The following is a 23,349-nucleotide window of genomic DNA, read 5'->3' as shown; positions in this document are numbered from 1 at the left end:
TAGAACTTTTAGTAGGATTTTTATTTCATGTTATTAATATTTCAACATTTTAAGGAAAGCAAGCAGATTTTTATTTCTACTGTCTACTGGTAACAAGTACAGTTTTTGAAATGTACTGAAGTGTTTTGCTTTTTTTCCCACTAAAATTTCAACGTGGGGGATTAGCTGAACTCCATGAAACATGGGAAGTTCTGTCAGAAGTTCTGTGCAACTGAGGATTTGTTGACATAGATTTTTCTTGATCACTATTTTAGGTTTCAACAAATGTTTATAATGGATAGATAGAAAGTTATGTACCTTTTCTTATTGCATTGAGTTCTTATGACTTAGTTTTATTGTTTTAATGTTTGTATTTTAAAGCTATTTCTATCAAGGGCTACCTTTCTATGGAATTGTGAAAATTTATGTCACACTTCAGTTATGTAAACTTGTAAAAGTTCTAATCTTATAAATGTTCTCATGTTAAGGTGAGTTTATTTGCTGGGGTTTTATATTACTCATGATTATTCCTCTTTATTGTTATAGAATGCCTAGCATAAGCAGACTTAAGAGAGGAAGGAGTTATTTTGGCTATAATATCAGTCCGTGTTTGCTTGACCCCATATGCTTGGGCAGACTGTATGGATGAACACCTTATTCTTATAGGAACTCAATGGGTAAGACAGGTTTGTGAGTGTGTGAATGTGTGTGTGTGTGTGTGTGTGTGTGTGTGTGTGTGTGAAAGAGAGAGAAATAAAGCAACGAAAGAAATAAGAAGAGGTGAAAGAGGAAGAGGAGGGACTTACCTTGTAATTTGTTTCTTCTAGTACGTTCCCACTTACTAAAGCATCTAGGACTTCTCAAGAAAAATACAACCAAGACTGTAATGTATACAACCATAACAATCCTTTGATACCAAAATGTGCAGGTCCATCTCATATTGTAAAATTCATTCAGTCCATCTCCAGGAACTCCCAAAGCCTTAAAAGTTACAATATTATTCCAAGTTTAAGTCTAAGTTTAAGCCATTATCGAACAAGTTAGGTACTTCCAGCATGCAATGGTCCAGTATAAACATTCCCATTCCAAATGAGAGAAACAGGGACATAGCAAGATAGGAGAACAGCAAAACACACCAATGACCAACAGGGAAACAGCAGATCTTGTTTGATCCTGCATCCAGAGCACACATTGGAATGGTTTGAACTCTAATAGGCTTGAGCCATTCCACTCATTTAGACTTGATGGCTGCCAGGAACATGCCTTCTTTCTCCGGCTGGTATCACTCTTTGCTCGTGGGTTTCTTGGACATCTGGTACATATTCCTGGCATGATAACATACTAGGTTCTTCACTGTGGTTTATGTATCTTGATTTTGTGCCATTTTTTGGTGGGGAGCCAGTCCTGGGGCTTGGACTCAGGGCCTGAGCACTGTCCCTGGCTTCTTCTTGCTCAAGGCTAGCATTCTGCCACTTGAGCCACAGCGCCACTTCTGGCCATTTTCTGTATATGTGGTGCTGGGGAATCGAACCTAGGGCTTCATGTATACGAGGCAAGCACTTTTGCCACTAGGCCATATCCCCAGCCCATATTGTTTGATCTTCTTCAACCATCTAGGTGGAAGCCACCACGACCCCAGAACACTTGCTTTCAGTATTTTTGTAAAAGCACCATCACATGGTCAAAATCAAGTTCTTCCACCAGCTGGAGCAGAAGCCAGGCTTCATTTGCCATGCCTATAGCAGACTCTGAGGCCCTGGAAAGCTAAGCAGATGTAAACAAATCCTGGAGAAGCAACTTCCTAGAAGGCCCAATGTGCGCAATCTGTCATCTTTAAATTCAACCTAATTCAAAGTTCCATAAGGCTATAATCTTAAACATTATCTCTTTTGAGGCTCAGTTTTCTAGTCTTTTAAAGAATTTTTAAATATTTTTATTTATTTATTTATTTTTGTCACTGGTGGGGCTTGAACTCTAGGCCTGGCCACTGTCCCTAAGTTCTTCATCTCAAGGCTAGTGCTCTACTCCTTTGAGCCACAACACCACTTACAGTTTTCTGGTGGTTAATTGAAGATAAGAGTCTCATGGCCTTTCCTTCCCGGGGTGACTTTGAACAGCGATCCTCAGATCTCTGCCCCATGAATAGCTAGGATTACAGGCATGAGCCACTGGCACCCAGATTAAAATAAAACTTTTTAAAGACTTTTATTAGCATATATTACTTGTACAAAGGTCTTTAGGGTGATATTTCTATGCATTCATATACTATAACCCATTAAAATTCCTGGCTCCATCTCTCCCTCTTCCCTTCTACTTTTTATAACAATTGCAACTGTTTTCATTGTTAATATATACGTACATGTAAGGTTTTTTCACACACACACATATAATTCTTCAATATATTCACTATCATTCGTATTCTCCCTTGGCCCTCCCCATTGCACTGGCATCCACCATCAACACAGTGTGTTTTAATTTCTTGTGACTACTCTCTGCTTTTCCCATCATCCCTACTTCTTATTGTCCCATATTTCAGTCTGTTCCCTCTTGCTATCTTGGAGAAAATACCTTTATTCCGTGCAATATAATAAGAGTAGAAATGCAAAAATTAAACTGTGAATGTTCATTATTTTGATAGCAAGTCAGGAAATGGTAGATGCTAGTCTATATTTAAGTATAATAATAATCACTTATTTTTCAGCATCATCACTATGGCTAAATTAGAAAACTTCCCGATTCTAAAAAGGATTTTATTAAGTGCTGGTCCTTTTGCTCTTCCTAATTCTCCTCTATTAATTGCCTTTAAATTGATACTTTAATCAGTTTCTTAACTATGGGTTACACATTTCAGTGGTATTTGTTAAATATTTAGAGTTTTCTTTTACCAGTGGAACAAACTCCTGAATTATATGGCACATTATTTTCTATGGTATTAATACTTCCACTCTGATCCATTAGAAGCTGCTCATGTGATAATGAAAAGGAAAAGTTGGAGCCAGATCCTAGTGGCTCACATCTGTAATCCTAGCTATTCATGAGGCTGAGATCTGTGGATGGAGGTTAGATGCCAGCCCAGGCAGGAAAATCTGTGAGACTCTTATCTCCAACTAACCACCAGAAACCAGAAGTGGTGATGAGGATCAGAGTGGTAGAGTGCTATCCTGAAAAGACTCAGGGATGTCACCTAAGCCCTGAGTTCAAGCCCCATGACTGACCAAAAAAGGAAAAGACAGGAAAGAGTTGGAGGAGAAGCACAAGGTCCTTCCTTGCTAACTATAGGAGTGGGCTAAAACACACCACCAACATTTTCTCTAAAACCTAATTACTGATTCCTCCAGAGGTTCATCAAAGTTAAATAAAAAGATAAAAGTTCAAAAGGCATCTGTTTAGCAAGTGTGATTTAAACAAAATAATAAAGAGAAGATGCATTGTTGCCAAGTAAAATAAGCTAGAAAAATAAAAGTTTGGATTGTGCGGTCTGACTTTCTCATGTGCCTTCATGTCACTCCTTCTTTTAACGAAACCATAGGTGTTGAATACCTGGCTCAGAAGAATTGAAAACAGTAGGTTTTCTTCTTTGTCTTTAGGGTGTTTTCATTCTTTAATGGGAGATTAACAATGTAAACAAATAGAAGCAAATATTACAAGTTATGGTATCTTGTCAACAGTTGGTCACTCATACTGTTTTCAATAATCATTTTCCTTCCAGGAAATATCCAATAAGAAGATAATTTGCTTTATGCTTCTTCCTCCTTAATCCTTTATGGGCTGGCCTCACTACAACATCTTACTATTTGTCTTTGCAACTTTTTGACCTGATCACTTCTGTCAAAGGACAGGATATAATGGTAGCCAGATTTCCTTTAACTTTTACCAAGATTGACTTAGGGTTACCTTCAGTTTGCTATAGTCCAAGATTTATTCCTTACCTCTGCTTTCTTAGAGCATTTACTTTGGAAAACTTGCAGCTACAACTTCTTCCTTGGCTCATTTGAAGATATATATCTTTCCTGACCTAAGAATTCTCAACGACCTGAAAACCATTCCTGTGAAATATGGGCACAAGCAAAGACAGAACCCTTACTTCCAAGTCCATGCAGGAAGAGAGAACTTAACTATTTTGATTAGTGACAATTAGCAAATATTTATGACTCAGTGGCCATTGAAAACCTTATTATTATCAATATTTTATCCTCATATTCTCCAGGAATTTTTCCACTAACTCAAACCAGCTTGCAAAACCTCCCGGTCCCAAGTTTCAATGTCATTTCCATTGGAATAATTTTGATTTCTACAATGTGGGGCCATTATATTAGCTGTTTCATCCAAATAATGTGCTTAATATCTAATGGTACCTTAGTTTTATCCAACTGTGCACATTACAAAAGGATATAATCTGACCATTAAATTTTAGTCCTGGCCACTGATGAAAAGGTTTGTCAGTGAGATGATGTACCTTGTTCAGCTTTGATTTATCTATCTAGTTTGGACTATTTTAAGTCAGAATAGTTTTGCAATGCTTATGCAAAGAAAATGCAAGTCCATCATAATTACCTGATTTGGCTTCCAGACTTATCTAAATGTTTGTAATATCCTAAACATCTAAAAGTCTGCATTATGCTTGTAAAATTGTTGTATTTATCTCCTCTTTTCAGGAGACTATAGGGTAAATAATATAAAGAGTGTTCAGCTTAACAGCAGTACCAATAGTCATCTAGCACCATGTCTGTTTCTACAATTTTGAGAATGTATTTATAATAGAAGCAGAAAAATAGATTTATGCAATCCATTATTTTTTTTCCATTGTAATTATCTTTACTTTTGCTTGCATTGTCTTTTTTGGGATAACCTAGAAGTTATCATAATCTTAAATTATTTTCACTTACTAAAACGTTCAATTTGGATACATATTTTAATATTACCCCCCAAGCAATATTGGAATGTTCATTGCTACTACTAAATCAAGTTAAGAGCTATAATCTTCATGATACTCTAGTTTAACAGTTACTAGTGAACAATGTTAAGATTCCATCTCTGAGATCTGTGACTTTAGTCTGGATCCCCATTTGGTTAGTTAGAAAATGAAAAGTATTTGGTTAGATAATAAGCAAGCATTCCTTTCTATTATTTAAAAATATCTATGTCTTTTGCCTCATTCTAAAATCATGTCCAATTGAAGATAGGTATGGTCTCCATTTCAGCAGAGCTGAAATGACATATGTTAAATGTGCCCTCTCTTATTCTCCCCCTCTACATGGACTGTGCAAACATGTATTAAAGCAGAGATGTCAGGAAACTGAAGGTACCTGAAATGCTAAAATACATAATAGATAATAGATGTTTTCCAACATTATCTAGGCTTTGTATAAAATGATAAACTTTTACTGTGTAATGCTACAAGGTTCTTATGCATTTTTCCACAGCATTATATATCTGTAATAATTTATCAACATAGGTGATTTCTAGAATATCCTCCTTGACTGCTATGAATTTGTGAGCCATGGTAAAATATGCTTTAGAAGAGCAACATAACAACGGAGGAAGACATATAATTAGACATAGTATGAAATTCTTAAGAAATACTTGTTACATATACTAAAAGTATCCAAGGGCTGGGGATATGGCCTAGTGGCAAGAGTGCTTGCCACATATATGAAGCCCTGGGTTCAATTCCCCAGCACCACATACACAGAAAATGGCCAGAAGTGGCGCTGTGGCTCAAGAGGCAGAGTGCTAGCTTTGAGCAAAAAAAAAGAAAAGAAAGAAAAAAAGCCAGGGACAGTGGTCAGGCCCTGAGTCCAAGCCCCAGGACTGGAAAAAAAAAAAAAAAAAGGTATCCTAATGATACACATAAACAGTAGATTTGAAGTTTACCTATTTATTGTCTTTATGCCTTAAAATGATTTTACCATTTGTTTTCTCTAGTAAGTGTTTTCAAGTTGGATCAAACTAAATGGACAAACCATGTTCATCAAATTTAATATGGACAATTGAATTTAATCAAGCTTGAATAATTCTTAACATGTAACTGTCATAATGACAGTATTCATTTGCAGCAATGGATTTGGTTTTGGCCTTATGAGAAATGGTTATGATATGGGATAAGGAGCAGTTAGCTCCTTGGTGAAAATGAAATGCCATTTGTCTGCTATATTGTCCATCAATAGTTTAAGGTTTCCAGTTTCTTAAGTCTGACCACATTTCATGCATAATAAAGTTGTAAGAATAGGACCTAATTCAAGCTGTAATTGTCATTAAATTCTTTGAAGCTATTTGGATAATTACAGTATAGCAAGGAAATATTCCTTTGTACAGTTTTAGAGCTCTAACCTTCCTGACGAAAGGTAGAAAATACTAGTGTTTAAATATATCAAACTAATGAGACTTATTTACACAACGGTATTTTGCGGGGCAACAATGGACTATACCCCTCAAGAACATGTTCAAATGAATTTGGTATACATATATATACATATATTTCATAAATAAAATTTGTAATAAGGCACTTTGTTTCAGTGAAATATGAAATTAATATTCTCACCAATACCGACCATCAAATTAAAGAAATACAGGCATTCTTAATTCTATACCATTCTATCTTCCACATTTCATGATCATTTCTTAGATAACTTTCTATGAACAATAATCATATGAACAGTTTAAAAATTTGTTAATATTTGCTTCAGAAATATCTACTATGGCTTGGAATGTGGCTTAGTGGTTCAGTGCTTGCCTAGCATGCATGAAGCCCTGGGTTTGATTCCTCAGTACCATATAAACAGAAAAAAATGGAAGTAGCACTGTGGCTCAAGTGGTAGAGTGCTAGCCTTAAGCAATAGAAGCTCAGGGACAGTGCTCAGACCCTAAGTTCAAATCCTAGGACTGGCAAAATAAATATACTACATTTTGCTATCAAAATTATCATCTTTACTATCATAATGCAGTTTTTTCTTAAAAATATCAATTATGTCAATTGCATTTTAAAATAATTATCGAAATAATAATTTCTGTTTCCTCCATTGTATGTGCAGTGTTTTAACACTTGAATTTTAATAGTTTCCTTACATGATTATTTATTGATAAAGCAATTGACAAAATTGATTGAATACTTAGTTCTGATATCATCGAGATTTTATGTATATTAATGATGGAAAAGACAGAGTTGGAACCTAAATGAGGGACACTAAGTACAGACTGCTTCTAGTTTGTTCAATATATAGAGTACAGTAATGAGCCTTGGGCCTAGGTAACTATAGACATAGGGTTTCTTGTGAAAGAGTTAAATATTTAATAAACAAGGAATTGAGTAAAAGTTGAGGGCAGTAAGTTGAAAGAGCTCAAATTCAATGTTTGTTAGGCATGTTTCACAGTCCCCTAGTGTTCAGAACAACATCCGGAGTTGATTGACAATGCATGTGGGCAGTGCATCACCACTGAGCTAATGGCACTGACAAGGCATGATGTAGTAATTAGACGGTTATGAATTATAGGACAAACTTATGATTTGTCATTCCAGAAGGAGAGGCCTGTAGAGTCATGCTTAGGTACATGTTATGCACCAGTATCAATATTCATAATTACACCTATGAGTAAACCTATCTCACTTTCTGTACCTCCAACATACTGTATATTTAGATAGAAGATTTATTCACCATTAGATAATGATGGCTGGTACCAAAGTAATTTTTCATGGTGTTTTATTCCAGTTTTGCTTGCTATCATTTAAATAATGAAGATCAAGTAAAATGTTGGAAGAATAGAGTTGACATAATGGATATTGCTTTATTCAAATATGATATTTCACATTAGTGGAGAAAATGAATAAAATAATATTATGAAGAGGAAAAACCAGGCAGAACTAATGCCTCCTTTTGTCTTTAAAAGAGATTTATGCACTGCTAGAATTGCAGGTATTTTTTCTTTCTCTGTATTAAACCTTCTGTTACTCCTTTTTCATTTCAGACTGATTTTTTTTTTATTTTGATATAAGGCAATAGATTCAGTTATCTTTATTTTACTATCCATATTGCATGAGAACTAATTTATAGATGGAGTCCAATGATTTTGAGGTTCTAGAAATGTTTTATCTCTTTCCAGGTTTTCTAGTCCATATTTGCTGCCTAATAAATCTATCCCCTCCAACAAATAACTATACATATTACTAATTATTGTATATGTTACTAAATACTGTATGTTTTCTTACTACTCCATATAGCTCACAGAGAGATAATAAATAATTATATAGAAAAAAGTTATCCTCATATACTAGTCATTTGATTTAATCCTCTCTAGATAATTTAAATAAGACAGTATTAAAGGTTTTGTGGTACTAGGATGTCAAACTAAGGGACTCATTCTTATTAGGTACAAGTGCTACTGGCAAAGTGAGACTTCCAGCCCTTTTTGGTGCTAGTTCTTTTTAAGATAGGGTCTTGTTTAACACCAGGATGTGCCTGGTTCATGATCTACCTACTATTGTTTCCTGTCCTTGATAAGAAGACAGAAACATATATAGATTTAGAAGGAGATCTCAGAAAATTTTCTATCTATGCTGGATCTTGCAGTGTGAACTCCCCAGTAGCTACGATGAGATATGTGACTCACCATTCCCTGTTTAGGACAACCCCCCCTCCAATACTATCCAGTAAGGATTCATTATTTTATCTTAACCATCATATATTGAAACATTCACAGTGGGATTATTCCATATTATGTTTGATCATATGATTAATTCACTTTAAATTTGGTCATTATATTTTTAAAATCAATGATGACTGTATTTTTTTTTGTAAATTGAAATGTTATCTCAGGAATTTCTCCATTTAAGTTAAATTTCTGAAACAACACATTCAAGAGCAAGGCAAAAGGAATATCCTCCTATGGAATATACCAATTTGCTCTTTAGAGTCTTCACATGTGAACACATGTATGTAGAAGTAAGCATTGCTGAGAAGATTGGTATGATTTGTAGAGCTATTCCAGTCTTAAAAAAAAATTTATTGTCAAACTGATATACAGAGTGGTTAAAGTTTCATATGTTAGGCATTGGATACATTTCTTGTACTGTTTGTTACCTCCTCCCTAATTCCTCCCCTCCTCTCCTTTTCCCTCTCCCCCCATGAGTTGTTCAATAGATTTACACTGAACAGTTTTGCAAGTATTGCTTTTGTAATCATTTGTCTTTTTTACCCTGTGTCTCTCGATTTTGGTATTCCCTTTCAGTTTCCTAGTTCTAATACCTGTATACACGGTGTTCAATGTACTCAGATAAGATACAGAGATAGTGCAGGTACAACCACAGGAAGGGGATACAAAAGGATCATCAATAATAGAAGCTACGGTTTCACATCGCATGTTGAAAGGAATTACAACAGTGATATAACAGTTGTTTCCATAACACGGAGTGTTAGCATCATCTTTTATGTTCATAAGGGTATAGCTATTGGGCTCTTGTGATCCTCTGCTGTGACTAGCCTAAACCTGTGCTAATTATTCCCTATGAGGGAGACCATAGAGTCCATGTTTCTTTGGGTCTGGATCACTTCACTTAGTATAATTTTTCCAAGTCCTTCCATTTCCTTACAAATGGGGCAATGTCATTCTTTTTGATAGAGGCATAAAATTCCATTGTGTATATGTACCACATTTTCCTGATCCATTCTCCAGTCTTTTCTAAGGGGAAAAGTCTTTTTATTTATTTCCTTAATTGTGAGTACATGGCAGATCTGGGATTTGAACTCAGGGACTCATAATCTCATTAGATTTTACACTGAAGGCTGGTATTCTAACATTTGAGCCAGATTTCCACTGCCAAGAATATTGTTTTAAATCTCATATTAAAGCCAGGTACTGGTGGCTTACACCTGTAATCCTAGCTACTCAGGAATCTGGTGAGGATTGAGGTTTGAAGCCAAGCCCTGGAAGGGAAACCTGTTAGACTGTTTTCTACAATTAACCACCAAAAAGCTGGAAATGGTGCCCTGGCTTAAGTGGTAGAGTCCTAGATTTGTGCATAACCCACTGGAACAGCCCCAAGGCCCTGAGTTCAAGTGTCAGGACTGACACAAGAAAACATTTCAAAAAAATCCTTCATCTTAAGCATCATTGATGATTGCATGAGAAGCTATGGATAATCATAAAGGTGATGCTACTATTACCTAGTCAAACATAACTGAAGCCTTAAAGTCTTTTGACTTTTAACCTTTATTCTTATCCTTCTCCGACTACATCAAGTAGACCAGTAAATTCTACTGCATTTTCACCATTTCCGTTGCTATCTTGCTTGGACAGATATTTTTGTTCCATGACTAAGTATTATTTATTTATTTACCTGGTATTTTGAAATATTAATTGTAAAGGTGATGTACAGAGGGTTAGAGTTATACGTAATGTATTCATTTTCCTTTTGAAGTCATCTGGCTTCTGGTTCTTTATACTATAAAATCTCACCATTTCAGCGTGGCATCCTGCCTGCCCATTTCCAGTCATCTTTTACTGTTAACATTTTCCCCCCTGCTTCTTATTATGTGCAATCCTTTACTCAGATCTTTTTCCTTATTTAGACTGTTTTATACCTGATCATTTAAGGCCTGGTTTCTCACTACCAGCTAACAAAACTTTTTTTCATTAACTTTCTCATGCTTCTAGCCAGAAAATAACTTTTTCTTCTGAACTCCTGAACCTCTGTACTACTTGATGCTTTCAAATTTTGGTGATGAATTCTAACTGTCTTGAGTTCACGGACTATGCCACGTATCTTTTCACAACCTACAATGTCTAATAGATTATATTACAAATAGTATGTATTTAGCTGGTACTGTTAAATGCATCAATTAACATTTGTTTGGCTTAGTATTTTCAGACATCTCTCTGAATGTTCCTCTGAATGTAATTGCTAATTGTTATTTTGATGTACTTTAACCTTTTTTCCCTCTAGCACAAGGAATCTTTACAGATATTTTTTTCCCTAATTGAATTTCCAGGAAATAAGAATTCCACAGACAACTTTTATTTATGTTCAGATTATATGTATACTTATGCATTGTGAATAAAAGCATAAGATTGTTTTCATTCTGAAGAAGCAACTTTTGCCCTTTGAAAAGCAATATTGCATCCTCGGAAAAATCCACAATTTAACTTTTCTTTCACTGAGAGCTGTTATTCATTGCAAGTACAAAAACTTACACAGATTATGCTGTTGCAGAACAATGCTAGGATTGAAACGTGTTTTGGAAGAAGACACAGAGGGAATGGTTGTTCACTGAGTATCTGCTAATTTGCATAGTGACATTCTATGTATTTTGTATATATTAATTCATTACATCTTCTGAAGCTCCTACAAAGTAAATACTGCTGTTCTTCTAAACTTTCCAGAATATACTTTTTCCCCATATAATTTGTGATGATTAAAAATGACTAAATACTAGGTTCTGTTTTTTGAGATAGCTTCATTTTGACATGAGCATTGATTTTTCTGTCTGATAGATTAATTAAAAGGCAGAAGAAAAGTAAGTCTTTTATACCAGAGCACTACTTGCCTATATGAATATGTATATATGTACGTATGTGCATATATATGTACATGTATGTATATGTATGTATATGTGTATGTGTGTATATACATATGTGTATATACATATGTATATATGTATATGTACATATATATGTACATATGTATTTTCTTCCTTTGACTTCATGGGTTATATTGTGTGTCTCTGGGTGATTATATCTCTTTGTCTCGGTTACTCATAATTTGGCCATTTATTAGAAGCAGATTTTAATTTCTTACTGAGGAGAAAAATCCATTATCTAAGATAGTTTATATATATATATATATATATATTTTTAATTTTACTTTTTTTTCAAATTTTTATTATCAAACTGATGTACAGAGAGGTTACAGTTTCATACATTAGGCATTGGATACATTTCTTGTACTGTTTGTTACCTTGTCCCTCATTCCCCTCTGCCCCCTCCCCCTTTCCCTTCCCCCCCATGAGTTGTGCAGTTCATTTACACCAAACAGTTTTGCAAGCATTGCTTTTGTATTTGTTTATCTTTTTTTATCCTGTGTCTCTCGATTTTGGTATTCCCTTTCAATCTCCTAGTTCTAATACCAGTATACACGGTTTCCAATTACTTAGATAGGTACAACCACAGGAAGGGGATACAAGAAGATCATCAATAATAGAAGCTACAGTTACACATAGCACGTTGAAAGTAGTTACAACAGTGATATAACAATTGTTTCCATAACATGGAGTTCATTTCACTTAGCAACATCATATGTGTTCATAAGGGTAGTTACTGGGCTCTTGTGATCCTCTGCTGTGACTTGCCTAAACCCTCATTTAGATCTTACACTAATTGTTCATTCATTATATTATGTATTTGCTGTTAGATTTCAAAAAATTATTTGACTATATAGTCTTGGATCAACAAATAAAGTGCTTCTCCCAAACTGAAATATAGTCTTAATTATATATATATACTATTAAATATATTCTTATCTTTTTAATAACAAGAAAGTCAACGAGGTAATGGCAATGTTTTACATAGCACATAATGTAAACTAATCTTAATTTTGATGTTTTTAAATTATACATTAGTGTTTACAAAATAGTTATTGATAATGTTTAAACAGCACATAGTGAATATAATTTTGTTCATATTTTGCATGCTATGTGATCATTTTGTTTGCAGTTTACATGAAGTGTCAAAAGATGATTTTGTTTGTGAGACTCTAGTTTTTGTATGAAATATTCTCTTTTATGCTTTGAAAGGTCATATAAAATGACAGTGTGGTTCAGTAACATTTATATTTTTATTGTTAGGAATTACATAATGTAATGTATGTGTTCAAAATAGGGACTCAAATCCATGACAGTGATTTTTGATGACATGCTTTTAGTAATGCAAATAAGAATTAATGTGTCGAATGAACTGACAGTTTATAAATGTCTAGAAATTGATTCTTTTGGTTTCAATTGTGTTTTCCTTTTTAATTCTCCATCTGTCCAAATATCTCCCCTTACAATCTACAAACATTTTATCACTAACCTCTTAATGCTGGAAAGAACATTTTAGCTTTCTCTCTAATGATATGTTTGTCCTTCTTCCTATTTCTATACTTGACTGTGCTTGTTTTATCTTTCCTACTAGGGTATACAAAAACATGATCCTGCAGCTACTTATTTCCCTTTTCTCTCATAGCCTTGGAATTTGGCCCAAGATTTGATGGATAACTGGCTGGATAACTGGCTGGATGCAGAGTCACTGAGATGCCTTTCTATTTTTTGGCTCTCAAAATAGAAAATGATGCATTCCACATTCCCCCCCGACCCCCAAGCTATTAGTGTTAGTGAATGAAAGGATGTCACTTCTTTAAAAAAAAATATTGTAAAGGTGATGTACAGAGGATTGCAGTTACATAAGTAAGGTATTGAGTACATTTCTTGTTGAACATTGCTACCACCTATTTAATTTCCTCCCACTTCCCTCCCCATCTCCTCCAGACTCTCCTTTGCCCCAAGTTGTAAAGTTCATTTCTAATGTAGTGTCTTGTGAATATCACAGTTGCACTGGTTGACCCTCTGTCCTTTGTCTCACCATTTGTGTGATTCCCCTTCCCATCCCATCCTCAATTGAGATAAATGCATATACAAGTCACAGAGTACCAAAATAAAAAACAGTGGCAACTGTGGATGAATAAAATAAAATAAAAAGAAAGGAAAAGTAACTAACTTCACACAGTAACATTAAAATTATCTTGCTTCAAATTCTACTATAATGGATGTCATTTCTGTATGTTTTGTCAATGCTACTAAAAGGGAGTGGATTAAATCTAATTACAGTGGCATCTTTTAAGATGTTTAGTCATTTATTAAGATTGTACATATCAATATATTATACAAAACCACTACAGAGCTGTTGTGTGGAAACAGCTTTATATTGATATCCTCATGGATTGGACTGAATTCAATCTGGTTGATTTAGTCTTCAGATCTGAAAGAAAAGAACATTTATATTTTTTCCAACTCAAATGTTTATGTTACTGCTAATGATAATTAGTTTCAACACATTGGTGAAGTGAAATTTCATGTAAGAATGCTCACTTTCATATTATAAGGGTTTATTAACTTGCTTATAGAATTATATAATATATATTGTCTTTCACGTTTTATCTGAATAGTGATGATCAAATCAGGATCATTCTTTTAAGTTTTTTTTCAAACATTAAATGTTTGAATAGAAGACACTTTAGTGTCATATTGAATATTTTAAAGTATTAAATAAATAAAATCAATTGGAGAAATGAATTATTCAACAAATATTATTGAAACAAATGGCTCTGTAAGTACAAGAGGAAACAAACAAAATCACAATTGACTAAAAGGCAGGGATTTGGTTTACCATCTTCTTTTGTATTCCCCAAAGAATTATGTTAAATAAAGATTCACACCAAAGTCAAATAACAAATTTTTGAGGAAAGAACAAAATAACCTATGTTATGAATCCCAGGTTCTCGGAGTGATAATAAGGCATTTAATTTAGAAACTAGCAATTTATTAAAAAAAAACCCTACATATAAATTAACATTAAACTAGATAATGAATGGAAAGTTCAAAATGCAAATAAAAAACATATATAGGAAGCAAAAGAAAGAAACATAACATTTCCTCTATCAGAAGCCTTTAGACATCAATATGGAAAGATACTGTAGAATTGTTTGAAATCAATAAGCAATTAAGCCAAGGAAAATCACAAGTACTTTCAACAATAGTAGGTATAGATCCATATGAATGTATTCTGCACATGAATTCCTCTTACGGAAATACACAATTTTATGTAAAACTTACTTTTAACTCTTTACAATATTGACTAAATTTTATAAGATCAAGTTGACCAAAAATTACATTAACCAAAAAAGCTTTGAGTCACCTCTTTGTGAACATAACTGGGCTTCTAAGTATAACATCAGTTTGTTTGTGTGTGAATGAATAAAGTCATGTATATGTTATTACACATATATGTATCTGAGATCTAGCTTCCAATAAGATAGAAATTATGCAGGTTGTTTCTCTATTTGTAGCTTATGTAGAGAGAATTATCTATATGCTATATAATAAGAGCAACTATGAACAAATTCTGGTACATCCATATAACAGAACATTTAAAAAACATTAGATTTAAACCTTAATGCATGCCTTTAAAAGTTCTGAGGCAAACACTAACATGTCAAAAGGATATGTAACTTCTAAATCAGAAAAACAAAAAGAGAATTTTTATGAATCATTTCACAAAAGGCAGGAAAACAAAGTTTGTGAAGTGAAAATGCAAAATATTGTAAAATTATATTAAATATGTCACTGGTTTAATGAATGCATTAATACATAAGTAGAATTTAGATATATTTCCGAAGGTTTAAATACATTTTCACTTGAGTCACAAATTATGAAATATGTAAATATTTATGATTGAGTGAAAATATTTGTAGTTACATGGATTAAAAATGAACTATGCATTTCCCTTGAAGATTTGTATTCCTAGGAATATTTTTCAGAATCCTCTTCCTAGGACTGATGTATATTTCCTAGCTATTTGGATTATTTACTTCAAATAAAATGTTGCTGTCACACTTTCCCTTCTATGTAAAATCAGAACAAATCTTCAAATTCGTATAGGAAAATAAGCAGCACAAATTCATGACTCGATCCAAAGTACTGTCCAATTAAAGGGTAATATCTTTTACTTTTTAGGCATAAGTTGCTCTTTGAAATACTCTATGCATTTTTATACTAGTTTAGTACTCCTTAGGCAAGTATGAGATGTGTTATCTTAAGTAATTGGACTCACAGGATTCTTTGGTATTGGTATCATTTCTTGAAAACAATTAAGGTGATAAAATACCCAATTCAATGTAGTAGTAATAAGTTGGGCAAGCTAGATATATAGTCGGGCAGGGGTTTGGGGGTTTTATCTCATTCTGTGTATATTATGGTACTGAGCATGTTTTTGATACGAAATGAATATTAATAATGAGAGCAGTGATAATTTCAATTTAGTTTTCTATGTAGAATACAGATGTAGCAGAAATTTCTGCTGAACTTTTTCTCCTTATGCAAATTTGAGTATTACTCCCAATTTACCCCTGCTATTGACTAAATCTATGTTCTCCAGCAAATTATTTAATATTGTTGTACCTATAATTTTGTCTATGAAATGAGGGTGATAATACAGACCTACTTAATTATTCAATTCTACAAAATGCTGAGATGCTTTATTCAAGTTCATTATATAAAAGGTACTTCAAGTTTAATCTATTATTAAATATATTTATATGATATTGTGTGATATGAACTACCAATTACACATGGTGCTCCACTGAGCACAGCAGATAAAAGTAAAATGAGTTCAATCTGAATAGTATTATCTCTCTAGCAAGACAGATTTAAGTTACTTAACATAATAGAAATATTTTTCAAACTTTTTAGGTAGGAGTACTTAAATATAAAACAAAATTACCTCAGGTTTATTATTCTTTTCTTAATATCCTCTTTAAAACAAAATAATTGCTTTAGAGTTTACATATTATGTTTATGTAGAAATATTTATATTATTAATATATTATATTCTGTATTACAGTTAAAGCTGAAGCATTTGCAAATGCGTTTTACTGAAAAATACTATACTTTTCAATAAACTGTCTACTGTGGGTGAAATAATCATACAATAAATGGATTTTTATTGAAGTTATAGTATAGTAAGTGAATAAATTAAAATTGGGATGACAAGTGAATCACTACCTATTATATGTCAAATGCTGTGCTAGAAAGCTTGGACACTTTATATATAGAAAATATTCTCTGAAGGAGAAGTTAATCATTTAAGTAAATAAAATAAATTTTCAAATTTAATGAATGTAGGTAAGGCTCCTTTGTAATTTTCTTTAAATAAGAGCATTTTATTTCAACTTTTTTTTCTTTTTTTCTTTTTCTTTTTGGCCAGTCTTGGGCCTTGGACTCAGGGCCTGAGCACTGTCCCTGGCCTCTTCTTGCTCAAGGCTAGCAGCTACTCTGCCACTTGAGCCACAGCGCCCCCTCTGGCCGTTTTCCATATATGTGGTGCTGGGAAATCGAACTGAGAGCTTCATGTGTAGGAGGCAAGCACTCTTGCCACTAGGCCATACTCCCAGCCCCTACTTCAACTTTTTAAACCAAACTTGGAGTGTGTGCTTCCTGGAGTTTACAAGGCACTGCTTCCCATTCATCTTTAATTTTAGAGACTTGATTCTTTTCTTGGGAAAGCCTTTCACAGTGTGTCCTCCTGCATGCTACCTTGCACTCACTCATGCCACACATGTGTTATTTTCTAGCTCATTTTGCAGATACAGCAGAGTTGGGTTCGAGTATCCATTCTTTTTTTCCCCTTTGATTGCAGAAGCTCAAGATTTTAGCTGTATACAAACATGAAAGATTTAATTTTCAAGTCTCTTTTGTAGTGTGTGTGTGTGTGTGTGTGTGTGTGTGTGTGTGTGTGTGTGTGTGTGTGTGTGTGTGTGAATAGATTCTAGATTCTGGTTTGGAAAAGAAGACAGAAAATTATGTAGCATCTTTCACATACTTACTAAGAGAGAAGACACTATTTGTGGTTTGTCTCTCTCAGTTTTGGCTTTGTGCTTCCAATAGAGTGGAGACAGTTTTATGTGCCCTAACAGTGCTGCCCAGAAAGAAAATAACAGCATAGAAAGAATCTGGGTCCCTGACATTGTGGACCACTAAATTGATCCTGGTACAATTGCACATGCCATGCCATTTGTGGGTCTATGTGCAAATAAGAAAATATTGTTAAAATCAAGAAATTGTCATTACATGTTTTTTCATCCTTTTTTAGTACCCAGATTGGTCATTATACTAGCAATTTACATTTTATTGTCGTTTTAATGGAAGAAAAAGAAGATGAAAAAAACTTGGTATAAGTAGCTCACTCATGCAATTCTAGCTATACAGGAGACTGAAATCTAAAGATTGAGGTTCACAGCCAACTACAGGTAGTCCGTGGACTCATCTCGAACAAACTAAAAGTGCCAGAAATAAAGCTGTAGCTCAAGTGTTAAGAGTACTAGCCTTCAGTAGAAAGGCTCAGGGACAGTGCCTACATCCTGAATTCAAGCCCCAAGACTGGCACTGAAAAAGTAAAAACAAAAAGGAAATTATAATAAATTGTTGGCATGAATTATACCATTTGCCATTGTCTTTTTTAAACTTCTAGTGTTTAAATGTACGACTATTTGGTATTGTGAATTTAGTTCAGTTCAGTTTTCCTAGAAAGTACAAGACCCTGAGGTACCCAGCAACACAAAAAAAATAAGGAAGGAAGAAAAGAAAGAAAAAGGAGGGAGGGAAGGAAGAAGGAAGGAAGGAACGAAGGAAGGAAGGAAGGAACGAAGGAACGAAGGAACGAAGGAAGGAAGGAACGAAGGAAGGAACGAAGGAAGGAAGGAAGGAAGGAACGAAGGAAGGAAGAAGGAAGGAATTTAGGAAGGAAGGAATGGAGGACGAGAGGGGAGGAAGGAAAGCCAGAAAGTAAGATAATTTAACTCATATGGATAGTTACTCATATTTCAAAATTTGTTTTTCAGATCTTCATATCAAGCTGGAATATTGAACCAAACTAGCCTGATGTGTATTTCACCTTTTGGCTTATTAGATGATAAAAGACTGACATAAAAAGTAACTTAAGGTTGCCTGGTCTTTGCTTTTCCTATGTCATCTTTATCAGTATTAGGGATTGGCCAATGCGTAACAGAACTAGGGAAGTGTACATAGGTTTCTCCCTAGCTTTCATTTCTTGGACTGTTGATGTCTTTTTTCCCCTGTATTTGAAGTATATCATTGTTGGAACAAAAAGTATAATGTCTCTTGGGCTATCAGAACCCCTACTTACTAAAATGGAAATATATGAACGATTCACCTTCATTCTGTGTTCACTGGCTATTTCCAAGCCTAGATATAAGGAAGTTGACAAGAATGGCAGTGCAAGCATTTGTTTATATGCACTCTCCATCTTCTGAATGGATTTTTGTCATCAACATGAATTCTAAGATGAAATTGTTGAGAATTTCAATGAGGCTCCTGAGAGCTTTTAAACTAAGTGGGGCCCTTTATGACTTCCTGGGTCCTATGCCCAATGAAACTGCCTGGCCTTGACCCTGGTCTGCTTTCTTAAACTTTGAGGATTCAGACTTTCTTTTTTTTAAGCCACTCAATTTGATACCTTCTGTAAAACCTGTCTAAAATGTTTTCAGTAAAATAATGCACTTCTCTAAGAGTCTTGTATATAAGAAATGCTTTAGAGTAGTGTAACACTAATAGAATGTAGTAGTACTATTTTTTCCCATTATATGAGACTTTCTCATGAGCATCTATAGCTGCAGAAGTGTTAGTGTTTTTACAAACATGTTCAAGTTTCATATGCATTAACTCCCTTTTTGAGCATGCTTAGATTAGATTCTAGGAATATTTGGATTCAATACAAATTTTTTTATTTGACAGAGTGAGCCCGAGATTTTTTATTATTATTAATTTATTGATTGTCAAAGTGATATACAGAGGGGTTACAGTTTCATACATAAGGCAGTGAGTTACATTTCTTATTTAGCCCAAGTTTTAAAGCAAAGGATAAATCATTCATTTGGGATCATAATAATAGGAGAAATAAAATTATTATGATATTTAGAAAACATTTTGCAGCAGTTCTGGGGCTTGAACTCAGGGCCTAAGCACTGCCCCTATGCTTTTTTTTTTTTTTTTTTCAAGGCTGGCACTTTGCTACTTGAGCTACAATCCAGATTTTTGGTGGATAATTGGAGACAAGGTTCTCACAGACATTCTTTCCTGGGTTGGTTTCAAACTGGGATCCTCAGATCTCAGTCTCCTGAATAATTAGAATTACAGGCAAGAGCCACTGATGCCAAGCAATAAAAATGTCTGACTGTTTTGTTGTCATAGATCTGAACAAACTATTTAGACAGATAAAATTTGGAGATAGATACTTGTGATGTTAAGGTTTTTAAATTAATTTAATTTATTGTCAAAGTGATGTACAGAGGCATTACAATTTCATACACAAGGCAGTGAATACATTTCTTATCCAGCTGGTTACTGCTTCCCTTGTTTTTCTCTAATCATTCCCCTCCCCATTTTTCTCACTGCCCATGAGTTGTACAGTTGGGATTATTGCATATAGTTTTAAAGTATTGCTGTCACATTGGCTTGTCTTTTATCCTTTGTCCCTCCATTTTGATGTTCCCCTTCCCTTCCCTAGTTCCAATAAATGTATATACAATTCCCAAGGTACCAAGATCAGAAACAATGATATCAGAGGTAAAACCCTGGGAAAGAAAGACAAAAGAAAATGGCATGTTGAACAAGGTATGTTGAAAATGATAAACCACTTATTTCCATAACATGGAGTTCATTTCACTTATCATCATTTTATGTGTTCATATGTACATAACTATTGAGCTATTATGATCTTCTTCTAGGGCTATCCTAGATGTGCATTAATTATTACCAATGAGGGGAAGTATAGTTTTGTAGGAAAATAATAGCAAAGAGCTTGATAGATTCTTGGCTAAACACTAGGTAATATATTAGTATTAGTTCTGCTTAGTTAATAATGCTTGACAAGATAGACCACTGAAAATACCAGAGAGTCTGTTTAGATGGAGTAACATTAAGACTAGTCATAATATTTCATTCACCTCGTAATAAAAATAATGAATCTATAGCTATCGGATTAAGTAGTTGATACTATATGGGATAGCATAAATTTGAAAGGAGAGTTAATCCGAAGTATAGCAATCAATTTCCTCGACTATACAAGAAATGCTGATATGCTATATATTTATCTTCCTCTAATTATCTGAGTTCTTCAAAAGCTGGAAACCAATATTCTATTGTCCCTAGTGATTAGGACCAACTTGGCACTCTTTGTAGATATTTGTTTACTTTTTTCCATAGGAAAAGGCAAGACAAGATCAGGTAAAAAAAAAAAAATGAAGAGAACTAAGAACATACTGACACCCTCAAATAGCTGTCAAGGATTTAGAGGCCATGTCTTAAACGGTTTGGACATCTGGTAAAGTAACACAAAAATAGAAACTCCAGTTGGATTTTTTTAAAAACTGAAGTAGAAAGCAAGAGATCTAGAAGCAGCCCTTGAAATCTCTGTAGAAGCATAATAAAGAGAAGACTTGAAATAGAAGACTTGAACATAAACTTTATATGTTACAGGAGTTTAAAAAGGTGGAAAGAGTTGGGTTTCTGATTGTGTATGATGAAGGTATTTATTCTATGTAGATGTAGGAATGATAAGATTCATGGGAATAAGTACCAATTTATAAATACATACATATATTCAAACCCTGGAATTACATCTCGCATTTCTCCATCAGTGCTTTTACACTAGTCCCCGAAGAGATTTTTCTGCTAAGGAAGGGCTGCAGCAGTATTCTTTAGGTATGTCAGAAATTAAGAATTTAACTGGAAGAAAAGTACTCCCCCACAATAGTTTAAATTAACAAATGATGCAAATTATATGAATAAAAATCTAATTCACAAAACTTATAATGATATGAGATAATTTTTCAAATAACTGGCTTGGGTTATAAACACACCATAAAAACAAGATGAATTATGGCCTAGTCCTTCTCTATGTCTTTGCAAGTATTTGTCTCAGCAGTTCTTTACTACTGCAGAAGAGATAAATGCTATATTTTTCAATATTAGGGATCTCATTGCTATGTAAGGCTAACAAAATCATAAGCCGTGTTGGTCATGTAATTCAGTGATTAAATTAACAATGTTGTTTTACTATTTTCTTCATCTTTGTATAAAGAAATGTTAAGTTTTTTGTTTGTTTTGTGCTGGTCCTAGGGCTTGAATTTAGGGGTTGGGTACTTTTCCTGAGCTTTTTGGTGCTCAAGGCTAGTACTCGCCTACAGCCCTGCTGTAGTTTTTGTTGTGCTTATTTGTTTTTTTGGTTGGTTTTAGTGCTTAATTGGAGATAAATGTCTCACAGACTTTGCTTCCCAGGCTAGTTTAGAACTTTAGTCTTCAGATCTCAGAATGTTGAGTAGCTGAGATTACAGATGTGAGCCATTGGTACCTCACTAAGCAATGAAAGATTAAAAAAAATAAAAATAACACAGAAAAAGAATTTTTTAAATGCTAATAAACTGAATAAGTATAGAGAAATATTTAAATTTGTAGACTCAGAAAAATGTGTTTTGTCTTTAATTTAGAGTTGTTTTGTGGGTTGTTTTTTTCTTTCCAAATTTTGGTATCTTTCAGTTCTCAAAACTTCCTGAGAGGGGCTGGGGATATAGCCTAGTGGCAAGAGTGCCTGCCTCGGATACAGGAGGCCCTAGGTTCGATTCCCCAGCACCACATATACAGAAAACGGCCAGAAGCGGCGCTTTGGCTCAAGTGGCAGAGTGCTAGCCTTGAGTGGCAAGAAGCCAGGGACAGTGCTCAGGCCCTGAGTCCAAGGCCCAGGACTGGCCAAAAAAAAAAAAAACTTCCTGAGAAGGAAGTGAGAGGTGAAATCTTCTGGATAAGCTTTAACACAGACACACCATTGAACCAAAACAAAGGCCACAACTATTACTATTTCTTCTTGTGACGATTTCCTCAAGGACTAGTAACTTCATTTCATTACATAGAAATATTTCCTCTTTATATGTTTATTTGGTAGAGGAATTTGAAAAGAAATGGCATTACTTATTTAAATGACAGGTAGAATTCAGCTGTAAACCTCAGCTTTTCTTTTCTAAGAGATCTTTTATAAATGATTGAATATATTAATAATTGATATGTTTATATTTTCCATTTCTTCATGAAGGTTGTATTTTTTAAAAGAAATATTGCTACTGTTTTCTATTTTTTAGTAAATAATTGTTTATGGTAGTCAATTGTGTCTTTATATCTTGTGAGTGTTTATATTTCTTTTGAATCAGTTGTACTGTGTACTCTTTCATTTACAATCTCATTTTTTGAGCTTTATTTGTTTTGCTTTATTCTATTTTTCAGTGTCAATTTTGTCTATCTTTACAAAAGATAGTAGTTCTTAGTTTCATTATTAATCATTTGTTTGGATACTCTTTATGATTTCTCACCTTTTTTAATCAAACCAAATTGTCCTTGTTTTGTTATTTATCTCAGTATATGAACAAAAAAACATATATTGTTTGGAAACCTCTTCCCCCTTCTTTCTCCTCATTGCCCTCCTCCTCTGCCTCTTCTTACATCTGTTTTAGGTAGTACATGTTTGAACAGTCTCAGCAAATGTTAAACCACTAGAGTCATA

Source organism: Perognathus longimembris, chromosome 1, assembly GCF_023159225.1.
Source record: "Perognathus longimembris pacificus isolate PPM17 chromosome 1, ASM2315922v1, whole genome shotgun sequence".
In the NCBI taxonomy this organism is placed as follows: Eukaryota; Metazoa; Chordata; class Mammalia; order Rodentia; family Heteromyidae; genus Perognathus; species Perognathus longimembris.
Note: the sequence above shows the minus strand (reverse complement) of the source record.